The 21,286-nt window shown below is 42.5% G+C and overlaps 1 pseudogene; it reads left to right on the top strand.

Moving 5' to 3' along the window:
• LOC105550441 overlaps positions 1-15,994 on the top strand; it is a 47,642-nt pseudogene extending 31,648 nt beyond the window's left edge.
• Positions 15,995-21,286: the final 5,292 nt, after the last annotated feature.

Raw genomic sequence — 21,286 nt, 5'->3', positions numbered from 1 at the left:
TGATCTTCCTGTTGAAAAGCATATTATAGACCGGGAGCACTGACTCATGCCTGTAATCTCAGCACTTTGGGAGGCCCAGGCAGGTGGATCACCTGAAGTCAGGAGTTCAAGACCAGCCTGGCCAACTTGGTGAAACCCTATCTCTACTAAAAGTACAAAAATTAGCCAGGTATGGTGGCACACACATGTAGTTCCAGCTACTCAGGAGGCTAAGGCACAAGAATCACTTGAGCCTGGGAGGCCAAGATTTCAGTGAGCGGATATCGTGCCACTGCACTCCAGCCTGTGCAACAGAGCGAGATTCCATCTCAAAAAAAAAAAAAAAAAAAGTATAAAGTATACCATGAATGTGAAAAAGTGAGCCAAAGAAATGCAGTTGAACAAATGAAGAGAGGCTGATAAATAACTTAACAATAACAATGAAAGCAGCAACAAAACATTCCAAAGAAAATGCCCTTTCATTTATGATTATAAACAACTCAATTTGCATTTTTAGTTACAAGCAAGAGAAACTGACTCTGGATATTTAAGCAGTTTATTAACATAAGTTTATTTAAAAGATACTGGGTTAAAGCAGGTGAATTTCAGGGTATGTAAACTACTTCTCAATAAAGCTGTTACAGAAAAAAAGGATACTGGGTAGCTAACAGAAGAGTGGGAGGACTGGTTTGAGGCTACATTTCCAGGAATAACACTGAAGGCCGTGGTGCAGAACTGGCTGATGAGGAACCTGCTGCTGCCGCCTCTGTCCTCCCCACACTGAGGGGCACACCATTGGTCCTGCTGCCTAGGACTGACTTTACAGTGCCTCGTACTGCTGCCCAGCACCAAAGCTATCTCCTGGGTGAGAACCTTTCTGAAATAAAATCTCACATGCTTATGTTCTAGCTACAAAGGACCCCAGGGAACTGAGTTTTCTGGGTTTGTATCTTGGGGAAGCAGAATTCCTAAGGCCAGAGATTTCCTAAAAATAGCAAGAGTGATCAAAGATGCTGGGCAGCCTAAAAACATAAGAAATATCTATATCAACAGCTTACAATTGTCGGTGGATGTATGTACGTTCAGCCAAATTCTCCTAATCCAGGACTATTGATACCAGAGCTCTAGAATTCCACATCCAGTGTGTGGCTCATCAAATCTCTGATTTCTTCAAAAGAATACAATAAGATCGGTGGTGACTGTATATACAGTCAGCCCTCTGATTCTGCAAAGGATTCAACCAACCAGATGGAAACCTGCAGATAGAGTATGGAGTGCGTCAGGACTATACTACACAATTTTGTATAAGGCGCTTGAGCATCCACAGTTTTTGGTACCTGCAGGGGTCCTAGAACAAATCCTCCCACAGATACAGAGGGCCGACTGGGTTTCTCCTAGTGGTTAAGGGCATGATCTATGGAAGCAGATCTTCTGGATTCAAAACCCAGTTTTGCTCCTTATTAGCTGTGTAACCTTGGGCATATTTACGTAATCTGTTTCTTGAACTGTAAACTGGGGATAATAATGGTAACCTGCATTGCATGTTTTAAATGAGTCAATGTATGCAGAGCTTTTAAAACAGTGCTTGACTGAATCAGAGTGAGCTATTCTCATGGGTAATGAATAAGTACTACAACCAAATGGGAACGTACTGAGCCTATGAACTATAGAATATGTGCAAAGCACATAGACGGAGGCTCAGAGATGAACGAGGTGTGACCCTTGCACTAGATGCATTGGAAAGAAAATGTGAAAGATAAACACATAAACTGTGATACAAGACAGATGGTGATAAGTGTACGATATTGGTACACACAAAATATTATGTAACTATTAAGGATGGTGAGATTCTTTTCTGCAAGCACCTTGTGAGACATTTTGGAGTCTGTCAGGTTTTAACTATGTCTTAAATAAAGAGTGCAAATTTGATGGGCAGATATTGCAGAGAGGAAGGGAAAGACGGCATTCCAAACAGTAATAGAGCAGTTTGAAAAGAAGCCCAGAGGTAAGAAATGATATGAAAGGAGTCACAGGCGTTTGCACGGGATAAGGAAAGGTTAGTAGGATACAAGGCTAGAAAAGGCAACATGGACTAAATTGTGGAGTGCTTTAAGTGCTACTTTGGGGAGAGGCACCTGATGATGAATGTAATGAAATCTTAATTGTTTTGTGCCTGGGGAGCTTCAACCCATCCCAAATCATTCTATCCCAGGCAGTTCCATTTTTTTTCTAGTCCATAGTTACCCTCCATTTCTAAGGTCTTTGGAAAGATTAACTTTTCAAGTTGGCAAGATGCAATGAATTACATTTATAAGACAAATTGGAATCTACTTTGAACTGACCTTTACTGGAGTTTTAAAATTCCCCATAACTATATTCTTCCCTGAGCTGCCTAAAGGTGATTGTTATTATCTCAACAGGCAAAAGCCAGTTAAAACTATTCAGTGATTCAAGTTTTTCAGCATTTATGAGGCAAAGATATGACCACTTTTCTCATTCACCTCTCTACAAGCACATTTTTTCCCTCTTACTCACCCTCTCTAAGATCAAAGAGAATGGTATGGAGAAATCATGTTTAAGTCGTGCAGTTCCTTATCTAAAATGAAGCTAGTTTCCCCTTTCCTTCGTGTTTGGTATGTTCCCAGCAGGAACAAATCCACAGAAAAAGATGGGTGAGTGGCTCTCTTGAACAGCGCCTGTTCACTTATGTTCCCTTGGGCCTTAAATCCCTGGTCCAGGCTAGGTCTGGCCAGAGTCCCTGGTCAGTCCAAAGCTCTAGCATCTCTCATCCAGCAGTAATTCCTTCATGTGGCGAGCCTTCCAAACCTGCAACCAATGAGTTGATCTATGAAACATGTTCACCAGCCAAACACATTTATGGCTTAGACTTTGAAAACATGAAATGAATCTAAGTTACAGAGTACTCCAAAAGAAATAGGATTTGCAATTCTTAGTGATAGGGAACATACTCTTTTTAAAAACTCAGTGCGACTGTGCATAAAAGTCCATGCTCTGTAAATTTGGGTCTATGACTCAAAACCAAATAGGGGTCAGTCACCATGGCTTACACCTGTAATCCCAGCACTTTGGGAGGCTGAGGTGGACAGATCACTTAAGGCTGAGAGTTCGAGACCAGCCTGGCCAACATGGTGAAACCCCGTCTCTCCTAAAAATACAAAAATTAGCCAGGTGTTGTGTGTGTGCCTGTAATCCCAGCTACTTGGGAGACTGAGTCATTAGAATTGCTTGGACCCAGAAGGCGGAGGTTGCAGTGAGCCGAGATTGCACCACTGCCTTCTACCCTGGACAACAGAGTGAGGCTCTTTCTCAAAAAAACAAAACAGCAAAAAAACCCAGCAAAATGGGAAACTCACTTGTTCTACCAAATACCTGATTGCTTTACTAGTACATACAACATAAACTATTAGCGTTGGTTTGTTTGTTTGAGATGGAGTCTTGCTCTGTCTCCCAGGCTGGAGTGCAGTAGCACAATCTCGGCTCACTGCAACATCTGCATCCTGAGTTCAAGCGATTCTCCTGCCTCAACCACCAGAGTAGCTGGGATTACGGGAGCCGGCCACCATGCCCAGCTAATTTTTGTATTTTTAATAGAGATGGGGTTTGAACATGTTGACCAGACTGATCTCAAACTCTTGACCTCAAGTAATCCACCTGCCTTGTCCTCCCAAAGTGCTGGGATTACAGACGTGAGCCACGGTGCCTGGCCAAAAACTTTAAAAAAAATAACTGACCAGGCTTGGTGTCTCATGCCTGTAATCCCAGCTACTTGGGAGTCTGAGGCATGAGAATTGCTTGAACCCAGAAGGCAGAGGTTGCAGTGAGCTGAGATTGCACCACTGCCTTCTAGCCTGGACAGTGGAATGAGACTCTTTCTTAAACAAAAGAACAAAACAAACGACAAAAACACCAAAATGGGAAACTCACTTGTTCTACCAAATACCTGATTGCTTCATTACAACATAAACTCTTAGGTTTTTTGGTTTTGTTTTTTGGGACAGAATCTTTCTCTGTCACCCAGGCTGGAGTGCAGTGGTGCAATCTTGGCTCACTGCAACATCTGCCTCTCAGGTTCAAGCGATTCTCCTGCCTCAGTTTCCCAAGTAGCTAGGATTACAGGCACGCACCACCATGCCTGGCTAATTTTTGTATTTTTTTATTAAAAAAAAAAAAAAAAACCTGTCTGGGCATGGTGGCTCAGACCTGTAATCCCAGCACTTTGGGAGGACAAGATGGGCAGATCACCTGAGGTTAGGAGTTTGAGGCCAGTCTGGCCAACATGGTCAAACCCATCTCTACTAAAAATACAAAAGTTAGCTGGGCATGGTTGCCAGTGCCTGTAGTCTCAGCTACTCGGGAGGCTGAGGCAGGACAATCTCTTGAACCCCGCAGGTGGATGTTGCAGTGAGCCAAGATTGGGCCACTGCACTGCAGCCTGGGCGACAGACTGAGACTTTGTCTCAAAAAAAAAAAAAGCTTGGGTATTTATTGGCCCACATAACTGAGGAGTCCAGAGGTTGTTCCAAGCTTCAGGCATAGTTGGATCAGAAGTATGGCTTTTCTTCTTTCTGCCATTATTTATGCCATCTGCTGTCTTTGTACTCAGGCTGGCTTCCATCATGGTTACAAGAGGACTCTCAGCAATAGGACTACTTGTTGGAAAATAATCTTATGATTTCATTGTAGGTTTAATAAATTGTTTTACTTTCCTTCAAAATCTAGTACACACTGCCTTACACAAAAGCAGGGTCTTTGACAATGGTTCTTCAAAGTATCAAAGTGCTGACTCATCAGCTTTCTGGTAATGGGCAAGGGGTAAGGGTTAAGGTATCATGGGTGCTGTGGATGTCCTCATTGTCCAATCCTATATGGTCTCTTCAAGCTGGATAGCTCTGCTTGTCATATGTCAGGGCAGCGCCCAGACCTTAGCTTAATTGGGAGCTCTGGCACACAGGGCTAAGCCTTCTTTTGTTGCCAGAGTTCCTCCTCCATTGTTAGTTATCTTTAAGGGATTTGGAAAATAAAGCAAAGGATACAACAAAATATTGAGACTGATTTCTGTGGGCATTGAGCAAGCCCAAAACACATTGTGAAAAGAAAAACATTTTAGTGTATCATTTTCTATTCATTATATTTTAATATGCAGGATTGTTCCATTTTTAGTTCAATTGTTAGGTAGATGAGTTAATTTGTGTAATTGCTGAAACAATACTGAAGACATTTTCTCTAAGGTATAGCCTGTATTTCTTTGGTGTATGGGTGCATATGCATGTGCAGACTGTATGTATGGTGGGGAGGTAGGTTGTCAGGGAAGTGAGAATTTGATTCCGCTTCTGAGCTAAGTGGCAGGTAACATAAACTGAGCACAATTATGCGCCAACCACAGTTTTAAGCTCTTTATATACATTATCTTGCTTAATTCTCCTAACTACCAGATAATGTATGTTCCATTATTATTCCCATTCACAGATAGAGAAACCAAAGTTCGAAAAGGCAAACAAGTTTCTCGAGGTTGCATAGCTAGAAAGCAGTTGAGCTGGGATCTGCGTCCATACAGTCTGTCTCCAAAGCCTGAGGACTAAACCATTAGCCTGGACTGGCTTCCATAGCTCTTTCCCCCAAAGTGTACTGCCTGATGTTCCTTAGTAATATGACAAAAGATGTCTCACAGCTCCAGAAGTGCCCTCTGAAAAGCCTTTTCTTTGGAAATTCCATAGATTTATAGTTCAGCATCAAAAACAGAAGAACTTGTCCAAGCCTTTCCTTTTCAGGGGAACATTTCCTTTTTCCTGGTATAATGACCCTCTTCTCTTTTCATATAGTTCAACAGGTTTCAAAACTTACACAAGGAGCTACTATTTGATTCTTTAAAATATATTTTTCTCATTATGAAGGAAATACATGCCAATTGAAAACTTCTTAAAGAAAGAAAACATAGAAATACATAAAGAACTACATAAAAATCTCCTAAAACTCCAGAGATAACTGTTAACATTTTTGTGCATTTTCATTTAGGACATACAGCTTCATACTGTGTTTTTTCCTATGTGGTTATGTGGTGAATATTTTCCCATAATTCTTGAGGGCAACAACTGTGTGTATCTCGAGCAATGTTATATTTCCAGGGCCTAGCACAGTACCTGGCATATAACAATTAGCACCTGATTAGTAATATCTAATTATTTTATTTTTTATTTATTTATTTTTATGTTTTATTTTTTGAAACGGAGTCTAGCTCTGTCGCCCAGACTGGAGTGCAGTGGTGCAATCTCGGCTCACTGCAAGCTCTGCCTCCTGGGTTCATGCCATTCTCCTGTCTCAGCTTCCTGGGTGGCTGGGACTACAGGTGCCGCCACCATGCCTGGCTAATATTTTGTATTTTTTTTAGTAGAGACAGGGTTTCGCCATTCACAGGATGGTCTCGATCTCCTGACCTTGTGATCCACCCTTCTCGGCCTCCCAAAGTGCTGGGATTACAGGAATGAGCCACCACGCTGGGCTAATTATTTTATTTAATAAATATTTGTTAAATGAATGAGTGACATATGTTCCTCTAAAACATTTTAAAAGGCCACATAACTATGAATCTATGAAATAACATGTAGCTGTCAAATCACATTAAGATAGTGCATAACTCATTTTTAGAGGTTTCTCCAGCCTGAAAGGCAAAGTAGTAACACAGAAAGAGCTCTGGGGCAGGAGTCAGGCAGGCAGGCAGCCTGTAGCTTAGAACAGCCGTTATAGGCGTAACAATACAGGCTCCATTTTACTTCCTAACACTGCAGTATCTTTATTACTACTATCAAGGAGTTGACTGAACTGTTTGCTAAGATTCCCTTTGATGTTTACACTATGTCTTTATTTTATTTTATTTTATTTTATTTGAGACAGGGTCTCACTCTGTCACCCAGGCTGAAGTGCAGTGGTGCAGTCATGACTCATTGCTGCCTTGACCTCCAGGGCTCAACTATCCTCCTACTTCAGCCTCCCGAGCAGCTGGGACTACAGGCGCTCACCGCCACACCTGGCTAATTTTTTTTGTATTTGTAGAGACGGAGTTTCACCATGTTGCCCAGGCTGGTCTCGAACTCTTGAGCTCAAGCGATCCGCCCACCTAGGCCTCCCAAAGTGCTGGAACTATGGGCGTGAGCCACCGCACCCAGCCCAAGTGTGTCCTTTTTCAGTCTTTGAAAGAGTGTTCCTGTTTTTTAAAAGATGTAGAATAGTATGTAAATATATTTTATTTTAAAACTTTTAAGTAATACAGAATTACATAGGGTAAAATATGAAATTGAAATTCCTCTTTTACAACCACCCGCTTCCCAATACCACTTTCCTCAAAGACTACAACTGGTACAGTTTGGTGTCTATATGTTCTTCCATCCTTTTTCTATGCTTGAATATATGTCCAAATACAAATGTGTAATTGAAAAGAAACACAAACGGAATCATATCATATGTATTATTCTGAGAATTGCTTCTCTCCCTCCCCTTCTCTACAATATGCCTTTGGGGACTTTTCCGAGTCAGGGCCCCTAGATTGACTTCATTTTGACAATATGAATATATCATTGGTTATTTAACGATTCCACTAGTGCTAGACATGGGTTGTTTCCAGTTTTACACCACTATAAACAATGCTACAATAAATATCCTTGTATTGCATAGCATAGTGATTAAGAGCAGGGGTGTTGGAATCAGACTCCCTGCATTCGAATCCTGGCTCCACCTCTCCACAGCTGTTACTTAACCTGTCCCTGCCTCAGCTTCCTCGTCAATAAAATGGGGATCGCCAGGATGTTTTTAGAGATAAATTAGTCAACGTATGTAAAGTTCTTGAACGGCACATAGCCCATAGTAAGTGCTAAATGCTATTATCATTATTATGAAAACTATTATAAATAAAATTTTTGTGTGCATGTGCAGCATTTCTGGGGAACTTATATCTAGAGATGGAATTGCTGGGTTGAAGTTATGCACACTTAAAATTTTGAAAGTTTGTTTGTTTGTTTGTTTTTTACCAAAATGCCTTCCAATAAGATTTTAACTGTTTCTATTTCTATCAACAGTGGTTGAGAGTGTCTGTTGTCTTCCGCCCTTGATACCCCAGTTATCATATATTTTAAATGTCTGATCCCTTATTAGATATTTATACACTTTTCAAATTGTAAGCTAATTAGCTGATGTTATTCTTCGTGTCTTTTCCTATCAAAATTGAAACCTAAGACTTCTGATGGTTAAGACAAGTTTGGGCCATTGGCTTTCCACCAGGGTAACTTTAGTCGGAAGTTTTACGTTGTCTTGTCCATACCCATTACTGCCTCTCCTTAGTGGAGTTCATGTGCCCTTAAACGTGTATGGTGATTCTTTTCTGTGTGATATATGTAAAATGAAATTAAAATCATTGTTTACCTCCCAAAGAGCTGAAAACAAAAGCAGAACACAAAACAAGTACCAGGGGGTTAGTACACACTATGAAATGTTGAAGATTTAGCAGAACATCACATCTGAGGTGAAAGAAATGTTATATGTTACGGAAATGTGTCTGAGCTTGCCCTTTAGCAAAATGCTGTGCTGTTGTCTTCTGAGTCAGGACTTAAGCTATGCCTGGTTGAAGGAATGCTTCAGGCTCCACCCAGCCCTTTGGGACTGGGGGCCCTTCAATAGCCCGAAAGCTCTCTAGTGCTCTCCTCTGGTCAAAATAAGGAGGTACAGGCTTCAAAGAACTGTGTTTCTTACTGCCATTCAGAATATTTGTTTACAAACTGTTTTGTTTGTTTGTTTTTAGGGTTTTTTCCTTGTGATTTACAAAGTTAATGCCAAAGAGTTGAGGAGGAAAAAAATGCATGTTCTAAGAGGGAAAAATTATTTGTGAATAAATCGCCGAATGAAGTGTTCGTTAATACTTATTTTTTCAATTGAGGAAAGCAAAAGGAAAAATAAATACAACTGCCTTTCACAGCATCCCAGTGTGCACCTCCAAAATAATATAAACCAAATCTCCACCACACAAAACTTCCAAAATACCTAAATCCCCAGGGTACTCATTTAGTGTTTTCTGACTGATGTGAGCCTTTAAATTCTTACATAGGGAAATATGAAAATAATGTGTTAGTATTAAAGACTTCCTAAAACTGTGTTACTACTAACTTATCTGTGTTCTTTATATCTGAACTGTATCCTGGAAATGACTTTGTGATGGAAAAAACTTTCCTTATTTTGCAGCTGTCAAAGTTCAAGATTTTCCTTTTGACCTCCTTCAGATCTTTACTCAAATGTCATCTTACGGGTGAGATCTTCCCTCTGTGCTCTGTACAAAAATTATATCCCGGGACTACTCTCCAAAATTTCCTCATCCCTGCTCTGCCTTATCCATCTCCATATTTTTATCATTCTCCATAGCACCTATCATATAGTGTACCATAAATTTTGCTTCTAAAAACCGAGATATAATTCACATACCATATGGTTCACCCATTTAAGCATACAATTCAATGGTTTCCGTTCTCAGAGTTGGGAAGTCATCATCACAATCAATTATAGTACATTCTCAACTCCCCAGAAAGAAATCCTGGGCCCATTAGCAGTCAGCTCCCATTTCTTTTCAAACTCTGCCCCTCTTCCCTGGCACCCCCCACCCCCAGCCCTAGGCAACCACTAATGTACTTTCTGTCTCTCTTGATTTGCCTATTCTGGACATTTTATATAAATGGAATCATATGTTATATGGGTTTTTGTGACCTCATCTTCTGTCATTTAGCATGCTTTCAAGGTTCATCCATGTTGTAGTATGTATCAGCAGTACTTTATTCCTTTTTAAATAGCCAAATAGTATTCTATTGTATGGCTATACCACATTTTATTTATCTGTTTATCAGTTGATTGACATTTAAGTTCTTTCTACTTTTTGGCTATTATAAATAATTCTGCTATGGACATGAATACAAGTTTTGGGGTAGATATGTGTTTTTATTTTCTTGATAATTTTACTTAAAAAAAATCATGTTTATTATCTGTCTTCAGCACCAGCACCAAATACCATACCAGCACAGAATAGGTGCTCAATACATATCTGTAAAATAAATGAGCTGTTCTCTCTACTCTGCAGAATCTCAAGCCTGTTGCCAGTGAGATCCTTCAGTTCCTTTTAATTTTGGTCCCAACATTTTACCTACAGCCAGTTTAAAAGTCCTTACTAGAATAAAGGGGAGGTGAGTCCTCCAGGTCACTGCTCTCTCTTCAATACACCCCCCACCCATTCCAGAGCTGCTTACATTACACTCCAGCTCCTGTTATGCCTCTGCTCTTATATCAAGTAGATCTGCTTTGCTCTCAACTCCAAATCCCTACTCCAGATAATAATGAAATGTCATGGAAACTCTGAGTCTGGGTGGATCTCTGAAATGTCAGTGACTCTGATCTATTTTGTTTTATTGAGAGCCAGCTATTATTACTTATTAGTGCTTAACTTTTTCTTTCTGAAAGAAAAAAGATCTCAAAGAGTTATATGCTCAGAGACTGCAGGGTTGCAGTCCCAGAGACTACTTTCTGCTTCACAGTGAACCAGGAAGAATATAAGTTTTGATAAGAAATTTTTTTGGTAGAAAATAGTGACTTCTAATTTTAAAATAAGCATGTATAACTTGGATCATTCGTATGTGGAAACAGCTTGTGGATTTAACCCAGAGCTCTCCCAGACAGCCCAACCCATAGATAATAACAGCATACAAATATTCACATTGATTCATAGAATTTAGCGCACATCTGTTGAGAACCTGTGATGTGACAGCCCTGTGCTAAGTAAACTCTCCAGTGGACATAAAGATGAACAGAACCTGATCCTGGCATCAAGGAGGTCACAACCTGAGGGTGAGAGAAGGACAGATACGTATTTCAGCCCAAATATTGGGGGAAAAATTGTACCCCTATAGTTGTACAGTTCTTTAAACTTTCACTAGTTAGATGTCAAGCATTGTGTTAAGTACTGGGGATGAAAACAAATATGAATGTCATTGTCACGAAGTGTTTCCAGTGCATAATATGGGGCAGAAAGTACTCTGAGAACATGAAAGAGGGAAGGGTTGATTTTGACTAGGGCCACGTATCAGAACCTGACCTAGAAACATTTTGGTAGGTGGAGAGGAGTAGGAAGGGCATTCCAGGTGAAGAAAACAGCATGAACAAGCCAGGACAATGGCTACTGGTCAGATCCTTGGGAACAAGAGACAAAGAAAGATGCCCAGGACCTTAAAATTCTCAAATCAGTTCTGTCATAGCCACATATTCCATTCAAGGTCTTTGTGAGAACAAGACAAGACCAGGAGTTTTTGGCCACAAAACCTAATGTGGAAACTAGCCCTTGTATGCAGAAACCAAAGACCCTCCTGTTGCTCTGAAGCAGGCCTGATCCCTAGTGCCCAACAAGCCCAGCAGCACCCTCCTCTTTCTACCCAGGCCCCCACTTGAACATCAGGCTCGTGTACCACACTGCTTCAAAGGCACAGAAGAGCCAACTCAAGGAAAAGCCTGCAAGAAAAGAGGGGAAATGAGTTTTTCCCCAAGATTATAGAGCAAAGCTGGCATCATTCAGCACATAAGGCCTTGCTAGTTAAGTCACTAATCAAATATGAGAATTGCTTTTAACTGCTATGAGAAAGCATAGACTGATTTGACATTGATGGGGTGCTTATCATGTGTCAGGCATTGTCCTGTATGTTAAGTATATATCATCTCATTACCATAACACTGTTTTTTTTTTTGAGACGGAGTCTCGCTCTGTCGCCCAGGCTAGAATGCAGTGGCCGGATCTCAGCTCACTGCAAGCTCCGCCTCCCGGGTTTACGCCATTCTCCTGCCTCAGCCTCCCGAGTAGCTGGGACTACAGGCGTCCACCACCTCGCCCGGCTAGTTTTTTTTTTTTTGTATTTTTAGTAGAGACAGGGTTTCACCCTATTAGCCAGGATGGTCTCGATCTCCTGACCTCGTGATCCGCCCGCCTCGGCCTCCCAAAGTGCTGGGATTACAGGCTTGAGCCACCGCGCCCGGCACCATAACACTGTTATTATATAAGTCCTATTTTATAGACAAGGAAATCAAGGCCTTAGAGGGAGAAACTTCCAATTATATCATAGTCAAGCCATTGAATTCAGGCAAGTTGGCCAGAGTTCATGCTTTTGATCATTTATTTTACAATATAACTTCAATAAAATTAGATTTTGTAGAGAGAGAGAGCACTGGAGGGAAAGGAAGTTCAGTCATGAGTCCAATGAGACCCATTATGCAGACATTCAAACTTTTCAAGTTCTTTGCATATCTCCATTCTTAAGTCACTTGAGTCCCAATCTAAGTAATAGGTTGACTAACACTGTGCTGTCTAGTGCAGTTGCCTAATTTTCCATCAATACCCACAGCTAAGATGGACTGTCTTCCGGAAAATGGTCTCAAGTACTGGAACTAATCCTGCTCCTAAGCCAATAGCTCAGCTAAGTCAACATCAAATCCACTTTGGAGAGTTCTATGCTATCTTATATCCCAGGTGTGATAACTGAATGTAGTGGATGCTGTGGGATGCTGCCCCCATCTCCATTTTAGGATCACGACATTCACTCTCCCAACTGCTGGGAGTGTTGGCTGATGAAGACTCACACGTGAGTCCCTCTCTGGGCATTCATTTCAGCTAAAGGGAGCTGCCACAATCAAGGTTATGTCTCCTCTCTACAGACAGTCCATATCCAATGACTGGCAGATGTAAAGATACAAAGCCCACTCCCTTGCCTTAATGTAGGACAGTTTTGAAGGGCCATCCCAGTTCAGAGCTTCCAGTAGGAATTGCTGAAGACCCTGTTACAAATGATTTACAGTTCAATAACTCTGGCCATTCCTGCTTCCCTCATTCCCTTACAGGTGTCATTCTCAAAAGCATTCCCCTGTATTCTCTTTCTGAAAATCATTGCTTCAGAGTCTGCTTCCCAGGAAACCCAGTTTAAGAGTTAGTGGAAGATAGACTATAAGATGATATTTTGGTGCTGGCCCACCTGCCAGGCAGCTGTCAATAAGGACACTGTCTTTGATAGTTTAAATACTGATAGCTCCTAGTGTGCTATGCAGGTGCAATTGCCAAAATCTTTTAGTCAGCAAAAGGGAAGGGAATGCACTGCTGGTGTACTGTTTTCAGGAGTCTGAGAGGTTTTGTGGAAGTAGTGATTACAAAGACGGTGTAATCAAACGGCTCTTTCTGGGTAATATTGACTTTTTGGCAAAAGAGAAAGGAAGGCTGAGGCAATTAATCATGAATTTAAGGTGAACTGTGGAAGCTAGAGGGCCTCTACTGCAACACACAAAAATGACTTTCATTTCTTGCTGAGGGGGAGAAAAAAAAAGAGTTCCAGGTTTTTATGAGGGTAATAGAGTTGTAGAGAAGGTTGAGTTCTTAGCCTGAGCAGGAATGCCACACCAAAATCAGGTTCTGATTGGGAAGGAGTAAGATGCTGAGATGTTACAGGAAGATCTTGGTTGATGCACTTGAAAATATTGAATCCCCGGATTCCCCTGTACCCTCTGGGCTCATGTCTCCTCATAAAAGGGTAGAGTCTCCTGTGCTTGAAGATGATGCATAGGCTTCCGCTTCTGAAGATGAGAGCCACCACTTTGAGGATCTACTCCTGGCCACTAATCCAATAAATAGGGTTAAGACACAACATAACTGACTGGGGAACTGCTAAAGTGGCTAAGGGAGAAAAATAACTAAACCCTGAAGGAGCTAGTCAATATATTCTGGCAGGAGCTGGGATAATTTATATGGGAATGAATGCTGAGGGTGCTGGAGCAGGGGTGGGACATAAAATTGAATAAGGGTAAGTTTATCAGTAAGGCTAGAATTCAACTTCTTAACATAATATATGTGACTCTTTGTAATATGGCTTATGCATATCTCTACAGCCTGAGTTTTTGTCCCAAATTGTCCTCTCTACTCCTGTTATATTCAGCTACCTAGACCAAGTTCTTTTACCCCTGGATAAAGCCACTAACTACTCTCTCTGCTTAGAATATTTACCTTACTCCATCCCCGCATTCTGTCCCTGCTTTAGGTGCCTACAGTTTCCTTCTCTTTCATAACTCAGCCAACCTGGGAATTTTATCTGCTAACAGAAGTAGAAATTAATTACATTCTTTTTGGGAAACAGTTTGGCAATAATGAGAACATTAAAATGTTTCTACATCTTGACTCAGTAATCCCACTTTCCCCTAGAGGAATATCTGAAATATAAGCAAAAGCTTATGCACTAAGATATTCAAAATGGCATATTTGATGCTATAGAAATTAATGTAGCCCAAATGCTTGAAAATATAAGGTTATACAAATTATATTTATACCAAGAAATTACATGGCACTCTTGAAAATTATGTGTTTAAGTAATTTTTAATGATATTTAAATGCTTATCTAAATAGAAAAACAAACTATAAAATTTAATATGATCTAAACTTTGTAATAATGTTATAGAAAAAAAATACTGAAAGAAAATATACCAAAATCTAGTAGTAGCTATTGCTGAGCATTGGAATTACAGCTCATTTAAGTTTTCTTCTTTCTTATCCTTTCCTGTATTGTCCAAATTGGCTCAGGGTAGAGGCATTGCTTTCATAATTAGTAAAAAGTAGGTCATCAGCAAAGCCTGAGTCCTGTCTCTTGCTCTCCTCTGCAGACAGCATGAGCTTCACCACTCGCTCCACCTCCACCAACTACCAGTCCCTGGGTTCTGTCTAGGCGCCCAGCTATGGCCCCCTGCCAGTCAGCAGCACAGACAGCATCTATGCAGACGTCTGGGGCTCTGGTTCCCAAATCTCCGTGTCCCACTCCACCAGCTTCCAGGGTGGCATGGGGTCGGGGTCCTGGCCGCAGGGATGGCTGGGGGTCTGGTAGGAATGGGAGGCATCCAGAACGAAAAGGAGCCCATGCAAAGCCTGAACCACCACCTGGCCTTCTACCTGGACAGAGTGAGGAGCCTGGAGACCGAGAACCAGAAGCTGGAGAGCAAAATCCGGGAGTACCTGGAGAAGAAGGGACCCAGGTCAGAGACTGGAGCCATTACTTCAAGATCATTAAGGACCTGAGGGCTCAGATCTTCGCAAATACTGTGGACAATGCCCGCATTGTTCTGCAGATCGACAATGCTCATCTTGCTGCTGATGACTTTAGAGTCAAGTATGAGACAGAGCTGGCCATGCACCAGTCTGTGGAGAGTGACATCCAGGGGCTCTGGAAGGCCATTGATGACACCAGTGTCATTCGGCTGCAGCTGGAGACAGAGATCGAGGCTCCCAAGGAGGAGCTGCTTTTCATGAAGAAGAACCATGAAGAGGAAGTAAAAGGCCTACAAACCCAGACTGTCAGCTCTGGGTTGATCTTGGAGGTAGATGCTCCCAAATCTCAGGACCTTGCCAAGATCATGACAGACATCTGGGCCCAATATGATAAGCTGGCTTGGAAGAACTGAGAGGAGCTGGACAAGTAGTGGTCTCAGTAGATTAAGGAGAGCACCACAGTGGTTACCACGCAATCCACCCAGGTTGGAGTTGCTGAGATGACGATCACAGAGCTGAGACGTACAGTCCAGTCCTTGGAGATCAACCTGGACTCCATAAGAAATCTGAAGGCCAGCTTAGAGAACAGCCTGAGGGAGGCAGAGGCCCACTATGCCCTGCAGATGGAGCAGTTCAATGGGATCCTGCTGCACCTGGAGTCAGAGCTAGTACAGACCCGGGCAGAGGAACAGTGCCAGGCCCAGGAGTACAAGGCCCTGCTGAACATCAAAGTCAAGCTGGAGGCTGAGATCACCACCTGCCACGGCCTGCTGGAAGATGGCGAGGACTTCAATGTTGGTGATACCCTGGACAGCAGCAGCTCCATGCAAACCATTCAAAAGACCACCACCTGCTAGATAGTGGATGGCAAAGTGGTGTCTGGAGACCAACGACACCAAAGTTCTGAGACATTAAGCCAACAGAAGCAGGATGCTCTTTGGGGAGCAGGAGGCTAATAGAAAGTTCAGAGGTCTAAAAAAAAAGGTATAAAAGTTATTTTAGCTCTCTTGCTTCTGCTCCAGCCATGTAAGATGTGCCTGCTTCCTCTTTTCCTTCTGCCATGATTGAAAGTTTTCTGAGGCTTCCCCAGAAGCCAAGCAGATGCCAGCATTATGCTTCCTGTACTGCCTATAAAACTGATGGTTCTAGGAAAGATGTTATAGACAAATGAGAATGATGCCATCCCTCAAAATGTTATAAGGACATTTGGTTAGGGACTATCTGGACAAGTAGAATGGATGGATACTGGCTGGATGGAGGAAGGACATTCTGGAATTTAGGGCTAAGAGTTGAAGGCATTGAAAAAAGAGACTTGGTACTTGAACCCTCATCCTGCCTGACATCTTATCCTGCAAACTTCAAGAAGTTGACTACACCATGAGAGTCAAGCCAAATTTGGGAAGTGAGAAAGAGACAAGGCTTTTCTGTCAAGAAGAGGGACAGGGGCTGTGCATGCTTCACTTTTCAGGAACACATGGAAGAGTGGGAAAAACTCTTCCACCCCTTTCTTCTCATATAGCACAGAGTAGTTTGATGGTGATAAAAGAGAGGAATCAGCCTGGGCACAGTGGCTCACTCCTGCAATCCCAGCACTTTGGGAGGCCGAGGTGGGTGGATCACTTGAGTTTAGGAGTTGGAGACCAGCCTGGGCAACAGGGTGAAACCCTGTATCTACTAAAAATACAATAATTACCCAGACATGGTGGTGCATCCCTATGGTCCCAGTTACTCGGGAGGCTGAGGCACGAGAATCACTTGAACCGGGGAGGTGGAGATTGCAGTGAGCCAAGATCACACCACTGTACTCCAGCCTGGGTGACAGAGCAAGATTCTGTCTTGGAAAAAAAAAAAAGAGAGAGAGGGATCCCTTTCTACTATTGCGCTTTCATCACTCTAATTGTTGCTATTGTTATTCATCTCCCAAGAGTATATGGGAAATCTACCTCTCACTCAGTCCATCCTCTTGTACCTGCAGGGAGACTCCAATGTTGCTCACTGTTTTGAATTAGCACATTTCTTTGCAGTCCCCCGTATCCACTAGGATACATTCCAAGGCCCCAGTGGATGCCGGAAACCGTGCATAGTACCATACCCTATGTATGCACCAATTACTTTTTTCTTCTTAACAATTTCACAAATAGAACATCTGTTCTTACCGTAGATCTTCACAACCTTAGTAGATAATTTTTTCTTTTTTTTTTCTTTTTTTTCTTTTTTTTCTTTTTTGGAGACAGAGTCTCGTTCTGTCTCTCAGGCTGGAGTACAGTGGCGTGATATCAGCTCACTGCAACCTCTGTCTCCTGGGTTTGAGTGATTCTCCTGCCTAAGCCTCCCAAGTAGCTGGGACTACAGGTGCCTGCCACCACTCCTGGCTAATTTTTGTATTTTTAGTAGAGATGGCATTTCACCATATTGGCCAGGCTGGTGTTGAACTCCTGACCTTGTGATCCACCTGCCTTGGCCTCCCAAAGTGTTGGGATTACAGGCGTGAGTCACCGTGCCCAACCCTTATTAAGTCTTTAAGTGGGAAGCTTTTCTTTTCACTTTTATTTTATTTTATTGAAACATTATAACTGATCATTGAAGAAGATAGTGTTATCATTCCATTCTGACAAAACCAATTAACTTATCCAAGCATGTGCATGCTGTACACAGAAGAGCCAAGGTTAAAAAGTCTCTATTTTTACTTATTTTTTTTTAGATTCAGCAGATACATGTGCAGGTTTCTTATATGAGTATATTGTGTAATGCTGAAGCTTGCACTTTTAATGATCCAGTCGCCCAACTAGTGAGCATAGTATCAAATACATAGTTTTTCAAGTCTTGCCCCCCTCCTTCCCTCCTCCTTTTTGGAGTCCCCAGTGACTGTTGTTCCCTTCTTTGTGTTCATGTGTACCCAATGTTTAGCTCCCACTTATAAGTGAGAACGTGTGGTATTTGATTTTCTGTTTCTGTGTTAATTTGCTTAGGATATTGGCCTCCACCTCCATCCATGTGGTTGCAAAAATCTTGTGCCTTTTAATGGCTGTATAGTATTCCATGGTGTATATGTACCACATTTTCCTAATCCAATGCACTACTGTTGGGCACCTGGGTTGATTCCATGTCTTTGCTATTATGAAGCGCTCCAATGAACATATAAGTGCATGTGTCTTTTTGGTAGACTTACTTATTTTCCTTTGGCTATATACCCAGGAATGGGATTACTGGGCTGAATGGTAATTCTATTTGTAGTTCTTCGAAAAATCTCCAAACTGCTTTCCACAGTGGCTGAACTAATTTACACTCCCACCAACAGTGTGTAAACCTTCTTCTTTGCTCCACAATCTCACCAGCATCTGTTAATTTCTGACTTTTTAGTAATAGCCATTCTGACTGGTGTGAGATGGTATCTCATTGTGAAATTCCCTATATTTTTAAGATTCTCAGGCAGTATCATGGGTCTGTATACTGACCCACGCCCTGGGCATGACTTCCACATTGCAGAATTGACAAGTTGACCCAGAAATGCATTTTGGGCTGAGCAGACAATTATCAGAGGAGCTGGCTAGACCACAGCTATGGTCAGATGTGTCATAGGGACCATGGCCTTTCTGTAGGCTCATGGTCAGAGGTGGAGAGGAGATGTGAACCTTCTTGTGAAAAAAGTCAAAGTGAAAGCTGCCCCGTGGTGATAGGTGCTGGGCCTCACCCACCAGATCCTGTGCATCTCCTGGCCTGCTGGGCTCAGTCTCCACCCCGCTGCTTGGCACTCGCCTGGCAGAATCTGAGTGACGCCTTCTACACTCCCTGCCCTGCTCTGCCACTGGCTGTGTCTGAGTCAGAGGATCAGTACTCAGCAGCAGACTCTCCCAAAACCCATCATCTGGGCTGAACCCAGTTTCATGATTCCAAAGGCAAAGCCGGTGACCATCTGTCACCAGGGAAATTCTGGGGCTGTTGAATACCAGCTGTGCTTTGAAGGAAGCCTTTCTGCCATGGAGAGACCAAAACCCCCCGAACGGATTAACAAAGTTGAATTCCACATCCTGGTCATGACCTCCTGCACGGCAGGGCTATACAGCTGTTTCTATCTGACTGGGAGCTCTGGTCAGGGGCCAGTGACTCTCTGGATCTGGTGGTAACAGGAGGGAAGATCCAGTCGCGTACAGCGCAGATATGGGAATCTCCAGGTGGAGTTCCCTGTGACCACAGCCCACAGAGGGACATACCGGTGTTTTGGTTCCTATAACAACCATGTGTGGTCTTTCCCCAGTGAACCGGTGAAGCTCCTGGTCACAGGGGACATTGAGAACACCCAGACCCCACCTCTTCTGGCTCTTGGGACACCTACCTTTTAACCACACAGACGGGACTCCAGAAAGACTGTGCCCTCTGAGACCACACTGCCCAGAATCTCCTTCAGATGGGCCTAGCTTTCCTTGTCCTGGTGACTCTGGTGTGACTCCTGGTTGAAGACTGGCTCAGCAGGAAGAGGACTAGAGGGTGAGCCAACGGAGCTTCCACTTGGGAATACAGGAGAAGGTTGAGAACACAAAGACCTCTTGAAGACTGACCAAGAAACGCAGTGGCCATGGGTGGAACTGAAAGCTGATCTTGAGCCTGGACGGTGGGAGCTCTGTGTTGGACCCAGGGAGAAGGGAGTCATTGCAGGAAAAAGGGACAATGGCATTCCATTTGTCAAAGCATCCTGGAGAAGAAAGGAGGTCGGAGAAACAAGCTAAATTTCTTTGGGAGGCAAAAAACAAGAAAAAAAAGTTGTTTTCAAAACTCAACTTAAGTATCCCTTCTTCGGAGAAGAAAGGTCCTTTTCTCCTATATATATTTTTTCATGTATATATACATAAATATAAATTATGTATAAATAAATATATATGTTTATTTATGTACATATACATAAATAAAAGCATGGTCCTTACCAAACACAATCATCTACTGACCCACCTGTATCTTTCATTAGGATTATGAGGGCAGGGATTTGGTCTTTTACCTCTGTGACTGTGGCATCTATGAATTGTGTGGCATGTAACAGATTTCTAACAAATATTTGCTTTTTGGAGGAAAAGGGAGCTGTTGCTGTTTTTAAACTTTGGACCAGGACAGGGGGTCTTTATTATTCAGAACCTAAGAATTAAAAAACCCATAATTTATCAAAACAAACTTTTTTGAAGAAACACTAGAGTAAAACTTTTTTGTGTGTGTGTGAGTGAAATATGCAGAGTTAGTATCGTTATAAACAAAGTCCAGGACTCAACGAAAGGAATAAAGTAAGAACAGAGTGGAAACATGAGGCATGTTGTAATTATTCCCTAAACTACAGTAACATGATATTAATATTTTCCTCAAAATAAACTCAGAATTTAACATAGTGTTCTTCCAGACGAGTGTGAAGGCAGGCAGGTGTTTTCCCAGTGCTGTTCTCCTTGGGAGCTGTCAGCTTCAGTGCACTATTTCACAGCTAGACTGTAAACAAACGTTAATTCCAATTGGCTCAATATACATTCAACAGTAAAATACCAGAAGTGAGTGGTCTCTGTTGTTCTCCAAAATGTGGGATCTTGAACAGACTTTTATCGTGAAAATGTTCATAGTTTGCACGTATCACTCCCAGCTGGAAGTTGTTGTCCAGTTTAACAGTTACATAATATAATCTTTTATGTGAGAATTTTGAATAGCATAACAGAGACAAGAAAACAGACTAACTTCTTGGTATTACCACATCTTGGCGACAAGTGAGAGTCCTGTTTAAAATGTAAAGGAAATCTTATTTGGTGAACCCTGTAATAGGTGGGGGCTGAGAGGGAAATCTAGGTTGCTGGATTTGTCACTAGGGTGTCCTCTACCAATAACCAGAGGGTTCCAGTTAGTGTCACCTCCCAGTATGAAAATAAATTTTCTTTCAGGCTTCGTTTGTGCAATTACATGTGTGTGGAGTGGCAGGTGGCGCCTTTTTTTAGGTCCTGATGACCTGGAGGGTGACTCGTAATCACCCTGAAACGTATGAGGACCCTAAGGAAACCTCCCCTGGAGGAGAGAAAGGGCTGGGGTTAGAGCCAGTGCGTTGGGGCTCGACTGGCACCTTCTGGTGTGAGCGGCACCTGGTGGGGGTTCCACACGGAGCCGCAGCCAACACTGCCCGGGTCCCCCACCCCTGTTCTGAGCCCAGGCACTCCGCTCTGAGCAGCGCGCCCCCAGCACCCTGGCCGC

Source organism: Mandrillus leucophaeus, unplaced genomic scaffold (genome assembly GCF_000951045.1).
Source record: "Mandrillus leucophaeus isolate KB7577 unplaced genomic scaffold, Mleu.le_1.0 Scaffold484, whole genome shotgun sequence".
Taxonomy (NCBI): Eukaryota; Metazoa; Chordata; class Mammalia; order Primates; family Cercopithecidae; genus Mandrillus; species Mandrillus leucophaeus.
This window is presented reverse-complemented; position numbering and strand designations above follow the sequence as displayed.